This window comes from Emydura macquarii, unplaced genomic scaffold (assembly GCF_026122565.2).
Source record: "Emydura macquarii macquarii isolate MOO-44397 ecotype Brisbane River unplaced genomic scaffold, CSIRO-AGI_Emac_v2 contig_2699, whole genome shotgun sequence".
Classification (NCBI taxonomy): Eukaryota; Metazoa; Chordata; order Testudines; family Chelidae; genus Emydura; species Emydura macquarii.
In genome coordinates this window covers 3,057,803-3,083,067 of record NW_027132836.1, presented here as the reverse complement: position 1 = coordinate 3,083,067, position 25,265 = coordinate 3,057,803, and the positions used below count along the sequence as shown (strand labels likewise).

Genomic DNA, 25,265 nt, shown 5'->3' with positions numbered 1-25,265 from the left:
TAAGTGTGGACCTACTCTTAATCTGGAATAATTTTCATATGTAGAAAACTCCTAAAATAGATAGATGGGCCCAACTAGTCACTGAAAGTGATGCTTCATGAATGTGACTGGGCAGTAGTTCACACTTTTGCCTTTGGTATTGTTTGGCTGTAGGCAGTTGGGTTAATGGGGCATCAGCACGCAATTTTAGATTGTGAACACTGTCTTCTACTAGAGAAAAGACCAGAAACTGAATTTTATTTTACTTTTTAAAATAAAATGGAAGCTTAGATTCTGCGGAAAGAAGCAAAAATCACAAAGCTCTAAAGTTCTGACACTTGCAGTTTTTCTATGCCTGTGACTTTCCATTGACACTGGCTGTAATCCACAGCCGTAGCAAGACATAATGTGCATGGTGGGGTGTTCCTCCCACCCCTTCCCAGTTCTATAAAACATCTACATTTGAAGAACATGTGAGCTAAGTTAAATCTTATTTTAGGGTGGTTTTCTTCTGAAATGCATGTGGATGTTTGTGTGAGTTGAATTACATTTCAGCTGTACATCTGTGATGTTAAACCACATTTAAAAAAATTCTTCTGGGTGTTATGCGGATTCGAGAGTTTGAGACTGAAAGTCAATGTGTGTTATACTTAAGGCCCTTCATATTTGGTTTTTATTTTCTTTAAAAATGACTGGGAATTTATCAGTGATGATTCTAAAATTTTAAAAATGGACAAAAATCAGTAACAAAAATGAAGGGTGGGAGCGGGGTACCCAGTACTCATGGAGGCCACGAGAGGGCTGCCCGGTACTCATGGGAGTCAGTGAACGGGGTGCAGTGGGGAGAGGTCAGGAGTGCCTGGTACTTACGTTGTAACAGTTGAGGAAACCTTCTGCTCCCTGTGGGCCTGTTGTTGCAGCAGTTGGCTAATCTCAGGACCTAGTGCCCTGCCCATCTTGCTCCCCCACTGCAGAACAACAGTCACCAACTGGAAGTTACCCTCTGTGCAGGCGTGCTATACCGTCTTGTGGAAACTCTGCGAGGGGAGAACTGAGCCACTATCCTTCAAAAATCAAGGGGAAATTAAAAAAAAACATTATTCAGGGTTTACCAAACTTGAGAATTTTGGGGAAAAATCAGGAAAAACCAAAGCGCTTTAGTATTCCCATAATTCTTAGAGCGCTACCTCAGTGAGCAAAGGGGTCTTCAACTTCTCCCTCTCCTCAACTAATTTAAAAAAAATCCTGCCTTCAGTAGCCTTCCTCCTTTGGCCAAGTATCAGAAGACACAACTCTCCTAAGGGGCAGATGGGCCTCTGGGCCCGGCCCACCTCTTTTTGCTGTTGACTCAGCTTTTCCACTCTTCCTTATTGGTTCCTGTAACATGTCTTGCCCACCCCCAGCATGGTCTCCTGTCCTGAGACTACCCCTACCCCCTGCTGGCTGCAGACTTGAAGAAGGGGTTGGGAACCAGCAGCATGGGAAACTGGAGCACATGATTAGGGTGGAAAGAGGAAGGGCTGGTTTCTTGCTGCAGGGAAGTAGTTTAGATCAGTTCTCAGCATCCCTCAACCGTCCTCCTTCCCTGGGATAGTGCCACTCAATGGCAACAGCAAACTGTAGGCTATGAGCCTACTCTGCAGGAGTTAAATTGCGTTAGCGCTCCTTGTAGAGATCTCCATTTACAAGGTATTATGCATGTGGGCTTATCATGATTTCCCTCCCCTTTCTCAGAATATAATGCTGACCTCTCTCTTCGTTCCTCTTAATTGTTGACTGTTAGGCCCTCAAGCGCAGGAAATCAGAAGGGAAGGTTATTGTGGAGTTTGTCCTAATGCTGCTTCACGGACAGGCCATCGGAGTACAGTTAGCTGTGCGGTGTCTCTCATCCTGGAAAACCATAAATTACTGGGGCTTTCTCTTCAGTATTAGTCTGGCTTGCGGTTGTCGATGACTTAAATCCTGCTTCACACTTCCTCCCTCAGAGAAACATAAACCAATCTGAGAAAGAAGGTTGTGGGTAAAGGGGATATTACTCTATTGAGATTTGAATGTCACTTGCTTTTCCTCCACTCCTGCAAATACTTGTTACTTTTGTACTGTCTTGTTGGTGTGAGGTATATGCTGTGATCTCTCAGTTTGATTCATGGCTCTTTCTGTGCTGGAAAGCAACTGAGTTTAATGACAGTTAAAATCGAGGGTGGATCATCCATGCTTTTGATGGAAGTAAGCTATGTCTACACTACCATTTTGTTGGCATAACTTACGTTGCTTAGGAGTGTGGAAAAAACCACACATCTGAGCAACATCAGTTAGACTGACAGAAGCGCCGGTGTGGACAGTGTTATGTTGGTGGGAGAGCTTCTCCCCCTGACATAGCTACCGCTGCTCGTTGGCGTTGGTTTAATTATATCAGTGGGAGTGCTGTCTCCTATTGGCGTAGAGCGGCTACATGAGATCTTGCACCAGTACAGCTGTGCTGTTGCAAGCTTGCTAGTATAGACACAGCCTCAATGATGTTAAATGTGTACCAGAACTACTGTGCTTTGGCCTTGGTAGTAGAGACCTGATGCAGGCATGGTTTTGGAATCCATGTATAACATGATTGGCCTTGTCCACATAACAGGATGACTGTGTCAATATTAATATGTTAAATAAAACTCAAGATGAATGCATAACAATAAGCTTATCACATGATCTCTCACTACTGTAAACTTCTTCCCCCAACCTTTGTCTGTCACCCATTGCTGTATTAGATCTAATTTAAGGCTTATGTATGTTAGGAGAATTTTGCACTGGTGTAACTTCACTAGTGGAACCCCCTTGCAATGTTAATATGTTGCTCTGATTTGCATATATTATCAGGGATAAATTGCACCGGTGCAGTGTGTCTATATGGCAGGGGTTGAATCTCTGTAGCTGCAATTATGCAAAAATTCCTAGAGTAGACAAGCCCCTAGATTAAGTTGCTTGTTTAAGGGGGAGAGAGCTAGGATTTTTACCCAGGGCAATGTTATAGCAGGCTAGAACCCCCAAGCCTCTGATTGCTGGAAGAGAAAGGAGCTATCTCTCAGAAATGGACCTGATTCTTATCAGCTTCTGGGCTTCCTGAAGGTTTCTAATTAGCTTTGTTGAAACTGACCACAGTCTTGTTAATTTAATTCTGTTGCTGCTGGGGGAAAACTATGCACAGGGTTGTAGGTACTGGAACTGTCAGACTCGGGAAGATATCACTGTATAAATTGACATTTCCCTACTGTAAAAGATAGAAGCTTTTTTTTTTGTTTTGTTCTTGGGGTAAAAGGAGGATTAATTTTGGCAGAAACTGAAGGCTTAGAACCCGCTTTAGGAATTGCCATATGTATGGGATCAGACCTGTGGTTCACCTAGTCCTGTATTTTATCTCTAACGGTGGCCAGTACCACATGCTTTAGGGTAAGGAACCCTGCATTGGACAGATGTGGGATAATCTGCTCCCTATGTAGGTTTCATTTTAATCCCTAATGGGCAAAGATTGGTTTAAGCCCTGAAGCATGAAGCCAGAGAAAGTTTTATACTTGCCTCTGAAAAGTAGGTGAGTGGATTTTTCAGGTGCTTAGTAGAGCACAATGAACATCTCTAACTTTCTGTAGACAATAAGATACTAAAACAAAACGGTGGATGTAGTGAATCTAGTGTATATTCTTAAGAGTACTTTACTGTTTAGTAATAACCTTTCATGGTGCTGTAATTAGCATGAAAGGCTGGTCCCCCCGCCCCTGACTACTTTTCTTAAAATTTCACTCTGCGTTATCACCAGTGCAGCTCTGCCAATGGTAGTGCTAGCATAGACTTGCTGCTGACATTTCAATTGCTTTATTTTTTATGGTAGTTAAGTAACAGCAGCTGTTCTGTGTTAGTGCTTGTACCATCGGTACAACTGCATTGGTGGTAGCCAGGAGTGAGAAATTCTAGCATGCGTAAGACTGAAATTCTAGTTTATGTAAGACTGAAGTGTGTGTGTACAACTATAACCCCCTAGTGTGGCTGCAGGTATAGCACTGTAAAGGTGCTTATGCTGGAATATTTTATTCCTGTAAAGGAAGAGGAATAAACTGTACTGGTGTAAGCTTTTGTTGACATGGGCAAGTTCTTTGATCTTACAGGTGTAGTTATCATAGAATCATAGAATATTAGAGTTGGAAGGGACCTCAGGAGGTCATCTAGTCCAACCCCGTGCTCAAAGCAGTACTAACCTCAGCTATATCATCCCAGCCAGGGCTTTGTCAAGCCTCAGGTTAAAAACCTCTAAAGATGGAGATTCCACCACCTCCCTAGGTAACCCATTCCAGAGTTATATTAATATAAATCTCTGTGTGGACACACTGAGGATTGGTTTACATTAGAAATTTTTGCCAGCATAGTAATGGTAATTAGAGATGTGATTTTTTTAAGGGTATTTCTATACTGGCAAAACCCTACCGTAGATAAGTTATACCAGGAAAAAAGTGCTTCTGCTGGTATACCAACCTGTGAAAACTAGGTGCCACAGTGGACTATGTTGAACATACATAAACATACATGATGACTGTTCACTTGGGCTCATAAACTGTGATTCACCCTCTTAACCGTGCTCTTTGTTTTGTTTTTTTAAAATTAACCTTGTGTGTTTTGTTTGCACTTTAATTTTAACTGCTGTTTTGAATACAGTAAAGTTCTATTTTTGGAAAGTCATAGTATCTTTATTAAGTCACACTAAAAATTGCAGAATACATAATGAGAGGCAAAGACCCAACCAATATATAATCTAACATACACAGGACAGACACTATTTTGTGAAAGCAACAGAGAGCTCTGTTGCGGCTGACAATTAAAATGCTCTTTTAAAGTCTCCCTCAGTTTCACATCTCCGTGGTTGGCTCATCTAATAGCCCTTGTGTCCGGCTGTTCAAATTCAGCAGACAGCTGCTCAACCTCACCTCTCCACCATGGAGGGAGCTTCCCCCTTCACCTCACAGATGTATGCAGTACACAACGTGCAGCTATAACCATTGGGTTCTTTTTCTCACTGAGATCCAATCTAGTGAGTAAACAATGCCAACAATCTACCAAAAGCACATTCAGCTGTCATTCTTCACTTGCTGAGCCTTGGCGTTGGGAGGTGGCCATAGAATGGCTTCATGATCCAGCAAAGCAAAGGATTGGCTGGGTCCCCTAGAATCATTATTGGCATTTCACCATTGCCAGTGGTAATCCGCTGGTCAGTAAAGAAAGTCCTGGCTTGCAGCTTTTTGAAAAGTTCTGTGTTCATAGAGGTGCAAGCATCATGCACCTTCCCTGACCAGCCTTCTTTGTTATCAGTGAGGTGTCCCTAGTTGCCCACTAACATTTGCATAACCATAGAAAAGTAGCCCTTTCTGTTGCTGTACTCTGTGATGTAAGGTGGTCCGGTGTCATCATAGGGACATGCGTACTGTTTATTGCCCCACTGTAGTTTGGGAACCACATTGCTGCAATACCATCCACTGTTCCCTGTATATTGCTGAGAGTGACATTCCTGTGTAGCAACAGACATTTAATGGCCTTACAAACTTAGATCACAACAGCCCCCACTGTGGATTTTTCAGCTCCAAAATGATTGCCTGCTGACTGACAGCAATCCAGAGTTACAAGTTCCAGAACATGCTTGCCATTTCTTTCTCCACTTAATGCAGTTCTAATTTTGGTGTCCCTGGGTTAGGGGGCGAGGGCGAACTCGGCATGCAGGTCCAGGAACATGGCTTTTCGCATCCAAAGGTTCTGCAGCCACTGCTCGTAATCTCAAACCTGTATTCTGATGTAATCCTACCAGTCAGTGCTCGTTTCTTGAGCACAGAAATGGCACTGCACTTTGTGGAGCTGCTCGATGAATGCCAGCAACAAACCTGGCATTTTTTCCCCAGTGTCCATCAACACCCAGTTATTGTGCTCAAACACCTCCGCATCATCCTCATCGCAGTCCCCATTGTAGTAATATTCCCTCAGGCTGTGCAAATACTGTCCTGTTTTACCAGTGCACATGAGAATTGTGCTGACCTGTGCCGGCTCCATGCTGCTGTCAGAGGTGGTGGAAACCAAAAATCGCCAAATGACTGGGACTTAATTTTTGTGCCTTTTTTTTTTTTTTTTTTTAATTGAGATGTGGAAAGTGTTCTGAGATGTAGAATGGTGGGGACTTGACTCCTAGCTCCCAGGAATCCCTGGCCAATTCGGTACTATCCCACAAAGCACTGTTAAAGTGTCTCAAAAGGCATTGCGCCACACAGAGGCATGGTGCACATTGGGATACCTCCCTTTAATGCACCATGCTTGTGTTGACACGAGAACTCGTGAGTACGTGCAACGTGGGTGCAAGCAGCTGAGTGTGCACATGTGCAAGTGATTTACAAACTTTGGTGGCTGTATGTTGATGTAACTTGCATTGATTGAAATTTGTAGTGTAGACATGTCCTTAATCATGACATTTACAATGGGGTGCATAAATGTGCTGTGACTTGTCACCTTATTTGGCATACTGGTTTTTTTCAAATAAAATTGACAGGTTTGTTATAATATATCATGGATATAGATACTGTTAGTCTTCAGCCTGTAGGCCTCCATCCTGTGAACACTTTTAAATAGGAGTAACAGCTGTTACTTGAATAAAGTTACCCTTGTGCATAGGTGTTTGCAGGATTGGGGCATTACCTTGAAATTTTCACTGAGAGTTCTTTGGGGGCAGAAGCTGCTTTTACACTGTACAGTGCTGCTGTAATGAGGCCCCAATCCTGTTTGGAGCCTTTTATCACTAATGTAATACAGATAAATGATGATGGTTTCCATGAGGTCTGCCTCATGCATCCCCACCTGACATATCAAATGAAACAAGAGGGCTCTTACCCTGTTCTTGCAGGGGACTGCAATATAGACAGTCAGCTCTGTCATTCAGGAACCTAGCTATATGGACTGCTGAGAGCATGTGGAGGTGAATCTTTCCCCAGTGCATCCTTGTGACTATTTCGTTGCTCATTCTTCTGTTGTAGGTTCCACCCTAATTGTTATCAGTGAACTTCAAGGTTTTGGTTTTGACTTAAGGCTGGTCTACACACAGTTATTTCTGTATAAACTATGCTAATACACGTGCCTTTATCCTGGTAAAACTGGCTCCTCTCTGGGGTTATACTGCTTAACTATACCATTTTCTACTGATATAATCAAAACAGTACAATAACTGTGTGTAGATGAGCCCTTGTAAAGCCCTGGATGGCTTGGGGCCTACCTATTTGAGATAATTCTCTGGCCTTGTGGGATACTGCCACATTTGCATTCAGTGGAGATGCTGTGGTCAGAGCCTCTGGGTATAAAAGTCAGCAAGTTGTTTCTATGAGGGGCTCTCAACTTTGGAACTGACACTACCCTGCATGGTCTGAAATAGCCTACATTTTTTGACTTTCACTGGATGTTGCAAAGCCCATCTGTTTACCCAGGCTTTCGGGGAAGGATGTGATAAGGGCTGGCATTTGTAGCAAGGGGGTATTGTTTGAGTTTTTGATTCTGTCTGTTAGCTTATTTTTTGGATTAGACGTGAGGAGCATCTGCCGGTTCATATTTTTTCCTTGCATATGATTTTTTTTTTAAAACAAAAATCCTGGCATCCAAGGTGAGCTATACACCACATCTGAACACTGCTACCATGTGTGGGTGTATGAATCCATAACTGCATTGTTGTCGGAGACCAGTTGTCATGCCAGCATTTCTGGTGGGAGAAAACAATGGAAGGAATAGCCCTAGGACTAGGAAGTTCAGGGCTGGTGAGGGAGAGCCTGCCCTGTGACCTCTGTTTAGAATCCTTTTCCTGGGTTAGTTTCAAACAATACAGCTTATTTGGTTGATCTGTCCACTGTAGTATGTCCCCTAACTTAATAACAAGACTGAATTTGTTTTGTCCTGTTGAGAAATAAAATGTATTATGACCTCACTGAAATATTAGTCTGATTGAAGTAGGCAGCTAGCAGATGATTGGTTAGCTTGTGTGTCTGGTGGAGATGACAATTTATATTTAAATTAAAAAAAAAAAAAAGATTTGAAATGATCCAGATTCATTGTGCTTTTCCGTAGCTACTTATGTAACCATATGATCACTTTTTTACCCTTGTCCTTCCTCCCTCCACCTTTCCTGCTTTTGTTTTTAGCTCCCACTTGTTGCATTTTGTTTCACATTAGATTGTAAGATGTTCAGGGCAGGGACCATGTTGTCCTTGGTTTGCACAGTAGCCAGGACAATGGGGCCCTGGTCCCATTTGGGGCCTTCTGAGACTAGCACAATATCCATAATTCTAAGCAGTTTAGTATTCAGAACCTTTCCCAGTCAGCTTTCCACTCGCATTAGCCTGTCAGTTTGAAGTATTACATGAAGTACAGATCTGCTTGTGGCATGGTGTAGTTAACTTGCATCCTGCAGCATGAGGGGTTCTCTCTCAGTCTGATGAATACAGGCAAGATACGAAATCCTCCTCTCTACAGAAAATATACTTTCCTCTCTGGTATAAAATTTGTTTTTATGCCTACCATTCAGGAACCTCTCTGTTTCTCATGTTGCATAGTCTACAGACCCTTCTAGGACAGTGCTCTTTAAAATAACTGGATCATATGAAAGAACCGTTTTTCCATGAAGCCTTTAAGGAAAAGGGATTTCAAATCTGTACTAATTTAAACTTTTAGTCTTGCTGCATCTTATTACACATTGGTCATCGTACTATATAAAATGACATTAATAATATATTACTGTAAATAAACTGCAGTTATGATGCAGTATTAAAGGTGACACCCATTATTTACCCATGCAATGAGCCTTTTTATTTTTCCCTGCTTTACGAAGAATAAAAAAGTCTGACTTTTAAAAAAAATTTGTTTTATCTTAGAAATATCAGGAATATCATGTCTTACCTTCCCTGACTTTGCTGGAAGACTTCTTAGAGGGCCAAACAGCTGGAGTGGGAATTTTTCTTTCAAGTGTGTCTCAGATGTTTGAGTTATACAGGTGTTAACAAAAGCAAAACAAACCAAGAGTTTTAAAGTGTTGGACTACAAGCCCCTTCAGCAATCAGTTGTTCAAGTTTTTCTTTCTTTGTACTTTTGATGTTGTAGTTATACTCATTCTCCAGTTCAGTGTCTTCGAGGAAACCAATAGAGGAGACAAAATCTGAATTTCTAATGTGAAAAATGAGCAGCCCTTTCTACTCTTCCTCCCCCCTCTCTGATTTTTTTTTGTGAAGAAAGCTTTCTGATTTACTTTCTGCAGCATGGCTTTAGCAGAAAGCCGACAAGCATGTTTATATTTTCTTTGTTGTTTATGCTATCAAGTTCTTAAAAATAAAAAGATATATCAGGTTTTTTTCCTGCTGTGCATTCTGCATATCTTGTATATTGTGATATATACATCAGAACTTAGATGTGACTGGTAGTGGGCACTTTACAAATACCTATATCATCCATTCTTTTTGTACAGTGGGGTTATTATTTTTTTCTTTCTAAGTACGTTTCTTCCCTCTTTATGCTACTGTTTATTTGGAGGCATTTTCATAAGCATTATGTAAGATGCATTGTTATTCTCGTGTCAGTTTCTATCAGAGGACACCTTAGCTGTTTACATAAAAATCATAGTAGTACTATGAGCCATTCCACCAGGATTACTGTTGGGTCCTGCCCAGATTCAGGGGAGTAACCAAAACCAACAGTCTGACTGATGGCAAGAAGAAAATCAGCCTGTGCATGTCCTAAGAAATGTAACATACGAATATATTTAATTTGGCTCCAACACCTCTTCCCAAGTCTGGGGAGCAGCACTATGTTAGCCTAGCAGTAGCTGGCCTTCGGGAGTGAGGTCTTTGGTTATATTTGCATGTGATGTCTCTCTGGGTATAGATACTTCTGTTTTCTTAGAATCAGAGTTCTGAGAATTTGGACTAACTTCGGTAGTCTCTTTGGATCACATCATATCTAACTGTAGTGACTTTTCCAAATCATCTGCAAAGAAGCTGCTGCTTGTAAGTGGCTAGTGATTAACAATGACAACTTCCTGGTGCAAACTGCTGTCATTGGTAGTAAAAGAATAGATTGTTGATCTCTGAGAAATCATCTAGCTGTAATGAGGGCAACTGAGCAGCAAGCTGCATTAGAGATACAGTTCCTTCCCTGTTACTTTCAGGAACCTTAATTTGTTCTTGGGTGTTCTTTACAGTTTTCCTTCAGAAAATAAATGATGTTTCCTGACACTGCAAGTTGAATTCTCAGTTACTCCATGTCCAGCTGGACATATAGACATGCTTTATTAAGGGGACAATTCCGTACTATTTTCTGGTCGGTTGTCAGGGCAGCACCTCATTTTCTACCAAGGGTATCAGAAAGTTCTTCTACTTTTCTCTCATTGTACCTCCAGGAGTCTTAGAACTTTGTAAAGTGGGCACTGGACATTCCCTATTAATAGCTGACCAATAGATCCTTTCTTAATAAAGGAAATGTTCCTTGAAACGTAAGTGGGTTTTTGGTGTCTATTCCTGTTGGAAAGCGTAATCTGTTCTTCTTAACTTATATAAGAACAGACTCATCAAATTGCCAGGTATGAACTTATCTTGTTGTTCAGTTACCAGCAGGAAATGGTGGTGTGTAGGATGTTTCGGAGCCTATAAAGAGCATTCTTCTTTGTGCATGTGAATTTAGTATTCATAAAAGGCATCAGATTGACAGCCTTGGAGATTGGAATTTTATTTAGCTTCAGAACAGATATAGTATAGGCAGTAGTGGTTTAAGATTCCCCATTTTATCTGCCATTGTGCTTCAGCAGTGTCCTTCAGAGACAGCCTATAGGGGCCAGGAGATCGATCAGTCTACATGCCTGTTAAATAGTTGTCCTCTCTGCTGAGACAGCCAACAAAGTGGGGCAGCTAGTGACAATTGTCATATTGGTTTTTTGTGATGTGTATACTTGTCTCCTGGGACTTGTATAGCTCTCACCATACTCATTTCACACATGGTTCTAAACAGCTGGATCACAAATAACTTTTGGTCACCACTCACTTGGGCTGGATTCAGGCTCTTTAGAGATTAAAGGGTCTATATCTCATTACCACAATCCACTGAGTCATTCAGATTTTAACACTATGCCTCATGGTGCAAATAATATTTAGGCAGAATGTAGTAAAATTAACAATTGGTCCTGCTGTCTTTAGTGGAGTGAGTGGCACTCTGCAACTTGGGCGGGGAGGGAGGGACTTACATTTAGATAGCACCTTTCACTTTATGATCTCAAAGCACTTCACAGTTGCTGCAGAAGGTAGTGCTGGTACAGTGGTTAGAGAAGGAACTGGGGGGGTCAGACCTGGATTTTTTTTCTCACCTTTGCCATTGATTTGCTGTGTGAGATTAGACATGACACTTCATCTCTTACTGACTTAGCTTACTTATCTGTAAAATGAGGATATCACCTAACTTCTGCAAAATACTTGTGAGATATTCATATGCTATTGGCTCTGTTTAATTCCTGTAGACAGCAAAGAGGGAGGGAGGAAAGGGAAAGGAAGGATGGGTCAATGGTTAGGACACTAGCCTCATACTTAGCCTCAAATCTCTGCTGTGCCACAGAATTCCTGTGTGACCATGGGAAGTCATTCTGTGCCTCAGTTCCCTATCCCTGCTTCCACACATCACTGGGCATGGGTGAAGCTGAGAGCATTGCCTGACACTTCCTGTATACGATCCTGATTTCAGTTGCTTATAACTGTGCCAAACTTTAATGTTTAACTTTAACTTTGCCAAACTTTCAGTTTGGGCTGAAATTTTTCATGCCGGGTGTCTGTCCCAGGCTGAAAGTTTTAGGAAAATTTGGAAGTTCAAGCATTCCTGAGAACTAAGCTAGGGCAAAATACATTGTTTTGCCCATGCTGAAAAAATTCTGGTGACCTTTTTTCATACTTTGGAGTAGGACTCAAAATTTGGTGATGGTGAGGGGTGTCCTTTAAGTCAGAGGTATATCTTCTTCTGTCACTGAGAAAACGCACCCAAATTTGGCCGAAGTATAAGCTTTTGAAACGTAGTTTGCACATGCTCACTTCTTGGAGTTTAACAGCTAAAATCTCCTAAGGTTCTGTCTACACTGAGCATGCTCCATCCTGCACAGCTCCTACCTGTGATTGCACTGTGCATTTGCCATCCCCACAGAGCCACTGAGCATGATCTACACCAGGGCTGTGGGGGTTCAGAAGGACTTTTCCTGAATTGGCTGCTCCCAGCTGCTTCAGGCTAGGGTGGAGTAGGCATTGGAACTCAGGGCTGGGAGCCTCTCTCTTCTGTGCTCTCAGTGACCCTGCTGCTAGTACCCAGGCAATCTGGAGGAGGAAGCGGTCTGATTTTAATTCAGAGGGGATAAAAGCCTGGGTGGGGGAAGGGAAAGGAATTGATTGGGACAAGGGGACTGGGAGCTAGAGGGGGAGGGAAGGAAGGCTGGAGCTGATGGATAAAGAGACGAGGACTAAGAGAGAAACTGCGGGGGAGGGACACTGAGAATGGGTGAGGAGCTGGGGGAGAGGGTGAGTGGGACACATTGGATAAGGAGACCTGGGCTAGGAACCAGTGAAGTGGAGACTGAAATTAGTTGAGGAGTTTGGAGAAGGACACTGGAATCAGTACGGAGGAGGGGAGAGACGTCAGAGGAAGAGCCAGGAGGGGAAGGAACTGGGACTAGTTGGGCAAGGAGACTAAAACTGGGACGAGACGCCTGAGGAGTGGAGAATATGCCTGGGTAGGCCAGGAGAATGGGACTGGGACAAGAGCCAGGGATGTGGAAGGGACAGGACTAGGACAGGGACATGTTAGAGGGGGTGATGTGGAAGGGGGCAGGTTGCAGAAGGGTCTGTGCCCACTGGAGTATGCTGCCTTGCAGCGCCTGGAGTCACACCCGAGATTCCTGAGTCTCACCACTCGTCTGCTGTACGCAAGTATCTGTGTGACCCACTCATCCTCCCTTGTGCTAGCCCACAGAGAGGATGACAACTTACTATTGCTGTCAGTTACTCTGTTAGCTCAAGAACCTTTAGATTCAGATGAAATTTCTTGGGGGTGAGTAGTTTTTGATTTTTTTTTTTTTTTTTAAAGTCTAGGAAGTTACACACACAAACATATTTTAAAAGAATATTATTGAGGTTGCAAAGTCAAGCACTCAAAACTTAGGAAATGTCAGAATTTGCCTGTTTTAACCTTAATTCTGCCCCTATTAATGTGTATGCATGATCAGACAGTCTTTCATTACATGATTACATGCTATTTTTTTTCCGCAGGATCCCCTCTCTCATTCAGTGCACAGGATGGATTGTGTACTACAGGACTCTGTTGTCTGTAGGACCCTTGTCTCATCTGTTGCAGAAGTTGGAAGGTGTGTACTATTTGTGGGTACTGGGACAGGTGGGTCTAGGCCTGCCCAAAACTAGAGGCCCACCTCCTCAACTGAAGGGGGAGGAGCCATTGGACCTAGGGCTCAAGAGAGTACTGGGGACAACAATGAAAAAACAGGGTTGGGAGTGAAGGTTAAAGGTTAAAAATCAGGGATTCAGAGGCAGACACTGAGCAGAGAAGCTCCGACAGCACCCACTGCTCCTCAAAGGTGTATATTGTGCAGCAGACTCAGGTGGTGTATTGAGAGTGTCCAGGGAAACTCGTGGGACAGGAGCTATATGACGAGTTCTGGAGGGCCAGGAGTGAGGGATGGGTGGTGAGCACCATCCCACAAGATTGGAAATTGTGTAGTGAATGAGGCAGGGGATTTCATTAATAGAAAGGGTGTTCTTGTGGCTAAGACAGTAGAATGCTACTCTAGAGAGTTAGATTCTCTCCCTGCCTCTGCCGCAGAGTTCCTGTTTTATGCTAAGCAAGTCACTCACCAAACTTTTCACAGAGGGCCATTAATTGTGTGTTTCTAATTTTCCAGGTGCCCAATTTGGGACCCTAGGGCCTGGTGTGCAGGAGTGTTAAGCACTTACAGTTGCAACTGAAGTCCGTGAGAGCTGTGCTTTGAACATATAAAGTGCTAAGCACTTTGAAAAAACAGGTCCCAGACATCTCAAGATGGACACCCACAATTAGTGGGTACTTTCAACCTTAATCTCTGTGCCTCAGCTCTTCATCTGTAAAATGGGGATAAATAATACATCCTCACCTCCTGGGTTTAGTGAAGATAAACTAATGTTTGTGAAGGGCTTTGATAGTGTAGTGCCACAGAAAAGCCCATGAGGAAATTAAAAATTCTGTTTTCAGAGCAGGCCTTGAATATTGTGCAGGAAATAAGTTCTTGGGCCATGCACATTGAACAATGAGGATAAAACAAAATATTGAATAGACGCTCATTAACTGAGCATTGTCCATCCTGTGCACTGAATGAGGCAAGGGTCCAGTGAAAGAAATAGTATGTGATAATGTAATTAAAGACTGCATCATAATTTTCTGATATTTGAATGCTTGACTTAGCAGCCTTAATAATGTTCTTTTAATGTATCTTTCTGTGTGTAATGCAAGATGGATTGTGAGACATTCAGATACTACAGGAATGGGGGTTGTAAAAGCACCTGAGAGAGAGAGCAAAAGTTCAGAAAGAAATTAAACAGCTGTAGCTTAATAAAACCCCTGTAAGAGAAGGAAATTGGAGGAAGCAAGTCATCATGGCCATTTCATACTATGATCTAGTATTCTGTCATACCAGCATGTTGACTCTTCATCCTAAAGTGGTGCCCGAAACTACTACAGCAAACCTTTTGTTTCTATGAGTTTGTAACATTAGCATAAAAATGTCCTCAAGGCTGAAATTTATTACAGAGCTTCATCCCTGGAGTAGGTGTATGTGCACCAAATTTCCAAAACTCTATGTGAACATTTAGCCAAAATTTCTTGCATCTGCTGGTGTGTTGCAGCAGATCTCATTAGCAAGGATTTTACATTTATATTAAGTTGGTATTGGAGTAAAAAGCTCCATCTGTACTAGTATTTAAAGGTGTGGTGTTAGCACATGCTAGCTAATGCATGCTAACATGTTAGTGTTCATAGGGTCCACTGCTTTTAGCGTGTAATAAACTAGTTGAGTTAAAGTCTAGCTCCCCTTATTAATATGTTAGCTAATATGTTTTAATTTACACTTTTTAAAAACAGGAGCTTGCACCAAGTATAGACAGGGCAAGTGATGTTCGGTAATGTGTTAACTGATTCCTCAACCTTAAGCTTCCCCTCAGACTTGACCGTTGGCTAATTCATTTTTATATAGTGTGCCTTGTCTACACTAGCTGCAAACTCCTTTTTATAGTCACACTAGTTACAGTATATTAGCTAATACATTTTAAAACACAACCTCTTTTTTCCATTCAGGCATGCCCTAAAAGTTTGTATACTACTGCCACCTCCATACAGTCTTTGTTCCTTTGTGTTTGTTTTTTATTATTAGCAAGCACGTGTGTAAGATTAGGATATCAGCTACCTTCCAGTAATTCTTGATGGTTTTGAAATAAGTATTCAACAGTCTCTCTCTGTTGGTGTTTACTTGCTTCTTCTACTTCAGGTACTCAATAGGGATAAGTTCTGATCTTGAACCGCTGGCCTCCTCAATTGCTGTGTGTATTGGTTGAAATAAGTAAGTTTTTTCATAAAACCAAATAAAATTAGTGTACATGAAACTGTATAATAAAACTGAATATTTGTTACCATCTTGAGATTTCTTGAAAACTACTTTTATTTAAAAAAAAACAATAAAACAGAGAGAGAGAATCCAGCCCTTGTAAACCTCACTAGGGATGTGTGTCTTCCACTAGATAAAAAGGAGAACAAAGACAGTTTGTTTTTGACTCATTCTTTTCCCACATGTTAGTTAACAACTTGTTCTGCTCAATCATGTGAGGGTAGGAGGGATAAATACTCAATTTCAGCTGGACTGAAGTGGACCAACTGCTTTTTCTTTGGGGGGGTTCATAGCTGGGGAGGACTGTTGCTGTGTTGTAGAAATGTGTGAAACTATAAATGTTCAGTGTACTCCATTTATGGACACTGATATCTGATACAACAGACAGAATCGTTTTTCTGAATTCTTTGTATGTAAACAGTGTATGTTCTTGCTTGTGACACGGAAATATGTCCTGCCATTCATGGATCCGGATCCACCTTCTTAAGTCAGAGTTTATTCAGTGGATACCTCCCCTTTCACAACTCCTCCAACTCAACATGCTTAGATTGGTCATTTCTTTGTAATGGAAAAATTGGCCTTTTTACTGAACAGTCTGTTCTCAATAGCTTCTTCTGGATTTGTACAGTAATGAAACAGACTTCAAATATATACATTAATAACAAGTAGTAAAACATGTTCCCATAATTTCAGTAGGCTTTTTCTTAGAACACCAGCATTTAGTGTATCTTATAAACTGCTGTTAATTAGACTTAACTATTTTTTCCATAGTCAAGGAAATTGGAAAAGGATGTTTGTTTGCGATCACTGAGAGAGCAGTGATCATAGTAAATTGCGGTCCCAAATTAGTCCCATGGTCCATTTAGTCCTACATCCTATCTATGAGTCCAGATGCTTCAGAGAAGGTGCCAGAATGAAAAAATACTGTCTGTCAGTGGATGTTCTCATCTATATAAATATTTAATCCCTTTTTGTTAATCTTACTAATCTTGGCCTTGATACCTTGTGCCAGTGAGTTCCGCAGTTTAATTCTGTACTGTTTTTTAAAATTGTATGTATTGGTTTAAATTTGCTGCCTTTAAATTTTACTGAATATTCCATTGTTCTTGAAATCTGAGAGAGTAAGTAGGACCTTGATTTACCTCTTTTTAATACCACTCATTTTTTTCACCTGTATGTCTTTTCTCTAAATGTAACCATTCCAATACCTGTTTTCTCAGATTTCTAATGCTTATTGCTACCCATTTCCGAACCCCTTCTATTTGTGCTACATCTTATTTGAGGTAGGGTGACCTGAACTGAACACAGTATCGAGGTGGGATTGTACAATAGATTTATATAATGGCATTATAATATTCTCAGTATTCTTTTTCTGACCCATTCTTTGTACATTGTAACATCTTGTTTGCTTTTTTGGCTGTCATTGAACAATTTAGCTATCTGCAGTCTTTTTTGTGAGAGTTACTGTTAATTTAAAATTCAGCTATATCTACTAGTACATATTATTCCTTCCAGTGTTGATTACCTTGCATTTGTCAACATTGAATTTCATCTCCCATCTTGCTGTCCACTTACATAGCATTTGTAGGTTCCTTTAAGTTCTTCAGTAATTGCCTATAGCTATAACTAGCCTAAATAATTTTGTCATCTGCAATTTATCATCTCATTCTTCATTCCCTTTTCCAGATCACTACTAATATATATTATACAGTACCATCACAGGTGCTTGGACGTCACTGTAGATCTTTCCTCCTCCTAATTTTTTATTTGTCTTTTAGAAGGTTTCTAATGCACAACAGTACTTTCTCTCTCAGCCTATGATTACTTAACTTTTTGATCATTTCTGGTAAGGAGTTTCTCAAAGCCTTCTTGAAAGTCCAAATAAACTTTGATTCCTCTTTACCTGCTATTTTGTTGACACACACAAAAGATCTTAGTAGACTAGAGAGAAACTTTTCCTCTACAGAAGCTATGCTGGTTTGTCCCTAGCTCATCATAACTATCTTGATATTTTATAGTTCTATTTTTATAATTATTGCTTCAGTCAATTTTTCCACTACTGTAGTAAAACTTACTAGTCTGTATTACTTGATCACCCTTAGCATTTTTGTAGATTACCGGTGTCCGTTTACTACTATCTGATCCTCTGTTGCGGAAACTAATTTTAATGAAAGATTGCATATTTTTGTTAGCAATGTAGCCACTTCATGCTTTAGTTCCTTTGGAATTCTTGGACATGTACTGTCTGGTCATGGTGACTTGATGCTTTTTAATGTATGAACTCATTCCAGCATCATCTCTTTTGACATATCATTCTGTGACAGTACCTCATCTTTATTACCTGAAGAGTAGGTCTGCATTAAATATCTTCCCCACTTTCTTGGTGGTGAAGATTGAGGCACAGAAATAATTTAGATTCTCTCTAATATCCTTATCCTCCTTAATTGCTGCTTTTTCTCCCTTGTAGTCCAGGGTATTACCTTGACTACTTCTGCAGGGTTCCTATTTAAATAATTTCATATTTGTTTTAAAGTCTCTATTTGATCTTCAAATTCCCTCTTCACTTTCTTAATTTCCATTTTATCTTTTTCCTACTGTAGTTTTTCTTTTTATTAGCTTCACTTGGGTTGGGTTTCCATTTTCTAGAGGATACATCTTTGGCTTGAAGGATTTCTTGAGCTGTCATTAAACCAGACATTTTATTTTTGGTGTGCCCTCCTGCTTAGCCTTTTGGCTGTAGTTTGCATATCTTCTGTGACTTTGTAATGGTGTAGGCTTAGCTAGCTTTTATGCTCAGTTTAAGGTTATTAATTTTCTCACTTTTGAATTTAGGGTCTTTTTGATGAACTGACTCTATTTACATTCACCTTTTTAAATGTTAGTGTCTCAGTGCTAGTTTTGGTATGATTCCTTCCCCAAGGATACATAACTTAATTATATTGTGGACCCTATTGTATAGTAGCTCAAGCAATAGCTACTTTTTGAACCCTGTGTTACTTAACACTAGTCAAAAAGCACCCGCCCTCTTGTGTACTCAGACATTAGCTATTCCAGTAAGCATTTGTTTAAGGTGTCAAGAAAATGTGTCTCTAAATTATAATCCCACTGACTTTTGACCAGTTTCTATGCCAGGAGTTATGTTGTCCATTATTGTTGTTTTGTTGGAATGGGTTGTCTCTGTGATCCACCTCAGCATTGTACAGCTGATAACTTTTCTTGACAAGGAAGCTGGCAGAAGAACCCTACTAATATGTTGGAATTCTTATGATCAAAGGAGATGTGACTGTAAAAGTGTTGGAAGAAAGAAGTGGCCACAGGGGGTTGGCTGTAGCTGATTTGGAGTGGATATGAAAGGATCTGATTAGTAAACTTTTTATGTAGCAAGAGGAAAGTAGTTGCAACTATATGGATTGCAAGAAATGGGGCAAATACTTTTCACATTTTCAGTGGCCCTATTCCTAACTTTGGTAGCCCAAGGAATTGTGTGTGTAAAGATGCCATGATGGTAAATTCATCACAGTTATTATCAATGAAGAGATTCTGGAAATGTTAATGAAAGTTATTCAATATATGTTTAAGGCTTTTTGAACTCTCAGAATGGTGGACTAGACAAAATTAGTATGGTTGTGTTCTCAGATTATCCTGAAATTCTAACTGTTGAATGTGGGGCAACTTTTGATTTCAGTCACCAGTGATCAAAAACAAATATAAGGTGCTGACTGGCTTGACTTTTTCAAGTACTCTAGCAATCGATTGTGTTTCTGAGGGTTTTGTAAATTGTATGTGACTAGCACTATGTTTTAGGTCCTTGTGTATCTAAAACTCTGAAAACTTTTGGTTAACAAACATGTAATAGAGTTTTAAGAAGGAATAATAATTAAAATGTCTTGGCACGTCTTTAAAACTCACGTATGTAGCGCTTGTGCAAGTAATTTTAGCTCTTTCCAGAGGATTTCTCTTTAGTACAGTGACCAAAACTGTCGTCTACTTAGAACCATTGTCATCTCCACTACTTGTAAAAACAGAAATAACCTAGGAATAATCTGCTAATTTAAGGGTGACTGTGTTTGACTCTGATAAGTAGGGTAAGGAAAGGAGTAGAGAAAAGTGCCTGAGGATCTAAGCGGACTTGGACAAAAAGTACCATTTCTGCGCTTGAGTATTCAGATATTTAAACATGCAAATTATGTGTATTGTGCATTCATTTCACTTGTAAGAATTCAGCATATTCCTGTAATTTTACTACAAGGAGTAGCTAGGTGAATATCAGGTATTCCACAAGACAAAGAAATGATCAGGCAGAGAAGATCTGTGGGCAAGTATTTTGTACCCTCTCAGTTGGCCAGTGTGTACACACGACAGCGCAGCTCCAGAGGTGCGAGTAACAGTGAGAATGTTAATGTAAACCAGTCACTGGTATTTTCAGCATGTCTTCTGATTCTGCTCTGAGCAGGGTTAGACAACTCGACTGTGAAAACAGTGGCAGCTTGTCTACGACTGCACAACAGAGGGAGAGTTTCAGAAAATCTTCCATGTAGATAACAACTGGTTACACAGTTTAAATGTCTGCTCATTACTATCAGTCAGGCCATAGTGGCTTGGAAATCAACATCTGTCTGAATGTAAGACTAGTTTGATTGGTGCCTTAGTTTTTAATAGCACTCCATCCTCTTTTAGTCCCTGGGTGGGATATACCTGAGACCTTTGTATTCCTTTTTGACCATGGATCTTGGTTCTTACTCATAAGCCATTGTTGGCTCAAATTATCTATTGTATTTTTCTCTGGTCTCTGTCCAAGGAGGCCCTTTTGTTTTTGATTTAAAGATATGTCAATTTATATGAAATCCCAAGTTAAAGGGATTTTTGTGTTGTTTTTTTCCCCACTGGGATTGTTGTAAGATACTATATGCTGTTTGTCTCCTTAAACCCAACTAACAATGGCATATCAGTTCATTTCTTCTCCAAGAATTGAATGATGCCTCCCTGGTTGCAAAATTAATTTAACTAAATCTGAAACCTTTCAATTGGGTGAGACAATTGCTCTTCAGGACTTCCTGTTACCTTGTTGCCCTACGAAAGAAGCTGTAAATACCTAGAGATATAGATCTTTGTTTCTCACTGATTAGCACAGACACAGTTGCCCTCTGGTCATTTCTAAAATTAGAATAGACCTTGTAAGAAGTCCTCACAAGCACATCATACTTTTGTTGTGTCAATTTGATTCAGATGAGACTGGTTCTAAGACCTGAGTGCTTGTGCAAATAAATACGACATTTACTGCCCTTTAAAGTCATCTGAAAGAGTCTCTAGGTTTAACTAGTTTGACCTGAGGAATTGCAGAAGACTGGGTCCTGCAGCTGCCCTGAGAATTGTATTCCCTAAACATAAGTTGTACTCTTGGGCTTCAAGACTCCAGCCATTGGAGAGTGTGGATGCAAAAGATTCTTCCTCTTAGAATTATTGGTACACCATAGAATATTGTTCAGAGCATCTTGCTTGACAGTAAAACATGCCCATGTTCCCCTTCCCCAGTTAGACACTTTCTGTTCACTCTGGCTGTGGTAGGAGAGGTTCTTAGCCCACTCAGGAAGGTGTTAAAAAGCTCCTGTGGAACAGTCAGTCTCAGCCTGGTGCCCTTATGAGGCCAGTCAAGCTTGGAGGGGGTGGCTCCTTAGAAGGGAGGATCCAAGCCCAGTGCAGGGCGGTGCTCAGAGAGAAGCATTTTGTCAAGAGAAGAGAATTGGGTGCAGTTGCCGTAGATGCATTTTCTCGGTCTTGGCTGAATTCCTGCATGTGTTCCTGCTGTACCTGCTTCTGCCCTGTACTGTGCAGAAAGAAAGAAGAGGACTTTTATAATTCTGGTGGCATCATGCTGACTGCAGAAACCCTGAATTTTGGACCTAGTAAACATGACAACAGAACCACCGCTCTTTGTGCCACATAAAAGGATCTGCCTGCCCGCCCCGAGAAGCTCTTCATGCAATCTGACTGCAGCAGCCTAGCCAGCTGTCTGCCTTTTGACAGGGAGAAACTCAAGAAAAAGGGATATTTGGGCAAATAGTCTCTACTCTTTCCATTTCCACATAAGCTCCATCAATTGAGTATATTATCTTGGTAAAATTTTAAAAGCTGCTTTAGAGAACAGAGTTACACCAAGATCAGCATGAATACATCCTGTATAGTAAGAGAGTTCATTCCGGACAATCTCACTGTGCAGTTTAAATGCACCGAAATTGAAGTTACGTACATCAGTGCTACCCAGCATGCTGGGAGTGTCCAGAGAGAAAAATATATTTACGTAGGCACAGTAATTTCTTCAAGAAGCCTAACTCTCTCATCCTTAATATCTACACAGGGTTCCACCTGGGACGCCAGATGGGTGCTTAATATCCTTGTGGTACATCCTTTAGAACTTCTGAGGGAGGTTTCTCTTTATTACCTTTCTCTTAAGTGTGGTTTTTATAGCAGTTATGTCAACAGTCTCTAACCAGACCCATATCAGAATTAGGAACTCTGGCCATAGAGCACAACTTCAATATTTTTTTACGAACAACATAGTTCTTGGGATCATCTTGGAATTTGTCACTAAAATCAACTCTATATCCCATAGATCTCAGGAGGTAGTACTGCAGGTCTTCAGTCCCAAGCCGTCATGCTCATCGGAAAAGCCATAGCATGCCTTTGGATGCCTGTATATCAAGATGAAACTAGATAGTTCAGGAAATATATCTCACTATTTGGGCTTCATCATCTAGCTGTAAGAAACAAAAAGTCAATCTTTGATCTCTGCGTAGCCAGATGGTGTGTTTTGGAGACATAGAGGGCAAAGAGTTTATCTGCTTCTATATTCAGGCCACACTTCCTAAGAGCAGTAGTGTCTCCTTGGGTGCACATACACACTCAAGAATAAATCTGCCAATCTAGTCCTCCATGTATTCCTTCATAAAGTGCTTCAAAATTACAAAATGCCAGTGTCATCCTGTGCTGTTCTCAGGACCATGGTGTGGCATGTTGTGGAGCAGCCGTCAATCAGGACACCTTGGAAATTGGGAAATATATGAACCTTACTATTTGAAGAAAGTAAATGTTGGAGTAAGCATTTATGATTTTCCTCTCTCATCTGTATGCTAGATATGCTGTTTGTCAGATTGACTCTTCTTTGCATATGTTGTGGTGTTGCTGTGCAAAGTTGTAGTTTGGGGGTTTTAATATCAGTAATGTAATATTCCATATGCCCTCCTCTGCTTGATGTGTCAACCTTGATTAAAGGAAATATGCTTGAGCTACGTGGTTAGATGCCATGTCAGGGAAAACCTTTTATAGACTTTTGACGTAAGTTATAAAGGTTGTGATATTAAAGAAATGGGTGTTTTTGCGGTAGCATAAAGGAATGTGAACTCTCAGCTACATTTCTAGAAGTAAATGAAACATCGACTGCTCTATGTTTGTTACATTCTATAGTTTAAATCTTTTAGCTTAATTTTCTTGTCTTACTTACATATGTAAACACTGCATGTTCATATTCAGAATCTATATCTTTTGGCTAGTTATTGATAAAGCACTGAAAGGAGAATTATTAGTTTGCTCACTGATTTGTTTTGTAATTATACTTGTGGGTTAAGTCTTAAAACGGATAGGAATTTTGACATGTCAGTTTGTATTTTAAGCATTCTTTTTGTTTCACTCTAGCTCTAAGCATACATGAAAATAAATGGAAAATTTGTAAAAAGCCAATGCTTTCAGTAGTTCCAGTTTACCATATTTATGATCATGGTGGTAATTTTCACTGTCAACTGGATACCATTCAGGAAAATGTTAATAGTGAATTGAAAGGCTAATTTAATCTCTGCTCCTTGGAACTGACCCATATTCAAGAAACAGAAGAATTGACAGTTGTACGATGACACTCAGTCCCCATCTATTTTATGCTTTTACATTAGATCCTGCCAGAGGAAATTACTCATAAAATTTAGTAATTGTTTGCACTATATGTGGATTAGATGCTGTAAAAATCCTAAATACCAATTTCCAAAGGGAGCTGTGGATGAGCAGCAGTTTTAAGGGCCAGTGTGGTGTTTTTTTGTTTTGTTTTGTCTGGTGGAGTGTTCTTTATAATCTTTATTGTTAGGAGAAATAGCTTGAAAAATGTTAGCTACTGGGCTGGTGAGATGAATTCATGTTACATGTGGGGCAGGTAAGCTATGTATTTTAGTCATGGTAAGGCATCCAATGCCTGACACTAAAGATCAGTTTTCATGGTTTGAGAATGGCTGTGACTGCACTACAAGTTGGAGTGTGATTCCCAGCTCCCTTAAATATACTCATGCCGTCTCTCATCTCAGCTAGACTGAAAATAATATTGTAGTCAGAGTAGGTCAGGGCATGGCAGTAGGTGGCATGTGCTAGGAGCTCTGACTACTTCGCCATGGTGGGGTTCAGGTGGAGCAGCTAGCAGGATGCTGCCTCTGCTGCCGCCTGTGGCACCGTGGTTTCACCGCTACTTTTAATGTGCTAGCTCAGATGAGTTAGCACAAATATGTCTGTGTAAGTTGGGAATCGGACCCCTCGCTTATAGTGTAGACATAGCCTATATTAGGTATATTTTATAGTGTGGAGGGTGACAATAACTTAGCTAAAAACACAACCCACTCATAAGTCACAAATGACTTATTTGAATTTAGTGAAGGAGGAGCCTTCAGCTCATCATCCCTGTTGCCATCATTAGGCATTGTGTCAGTCTAGCTTCCTCCTGTTGTGTGCTATGTTTGACACCTAATAAAATGGGAAGTGACACCGTATGATAAATTATTTTACAACACACAAATCTGTTGTGCCTCCACCTCTGTTTATATGAGTTATGGTAGTCAGAGTTAGCCTTCAATTTTTAAAATTGAAGGATATTCAATTTGTCAATACTTGGAAGTTGAATCTGTATAGGAGAAGGTATATGCTGCATTTTAACTCAAATAATTTGATTTACAAACAAGCCTACACACTAATCTCAGAGTTTTACTTTTTATAGCCTTATGGAGCTAAGGTTGTTCCTTTGATGCAGTAATATTTGGCACAGTCTAATAAATTCTAAATTCTTTGCTTCTCACTGGCTTTGGTTTGGGTGTAATTCTGAAAGTTGACCACTGTAGATGTGTAGAAATCTCAACTAATGTAATTAATAGGCTGCTGCAGTGAATACTAAATATATTCTGTCCCCAATATGTCTGTTTATTGCATTTAATACCTGGAAGATATTGCAAATAATTATGATATGTTAGTGGCACAGATGCATTTTACTGCAGTGTTAGAAAAGTTTACCATACTGAGTCAGACCAGTGGTCCGTCTAGCCCAGTGTCCTATCTTCTATCAGTGGCCAGTGTCAGAGAGAATGAACAGAACAGGGCCATTGAAAGTGATCCATCCCTTATCATCTGGTCCCGTCTCCTGGCAGTTGGAGTTGTAGGGATACCTGGAGCATGGTGGGGTTGCTTTCTTGACCATCTTGGCTAATAGCCATTGATAGACCTATCCTCCATGAACTTAATTCATTCTTCTTTTAATCCAGTTATGCATTTGGCCTTCACA

At 40.5% G+C, this 25,265-nt stretch overlaps 1 protein-coding gene across 5 annotated transcripts in view; it reads left to right on the top strand.

The window, feature by feature from the left end:
* The window catches only part of TAOK1 (TAO kinase 1), an 87,692-nt gene that overhangs the window by 4,914 nt on the left and 57,513 nt on the right, over positions 1-25,265 (top strand). For 2 of the 5 annotated variants that reach the window (XM_067565898.1, XM_067565899.1), the window contains exon 2: positions 13,308-13,402. The exons of 2 other annotated variants lie outside the window; for them this stretch is intronic. The gene's annotated coding sequence lies outside the window, so the exon portion shown is untranslated. Of the gene's footprint in view, positions 1-13,307; positions 13,403-13,427; positions 15,641-25,265 lie in introns of those variants that run through there. One more of the 5 variants, XM_067565902.1, reaches the window with a different exon arrangement.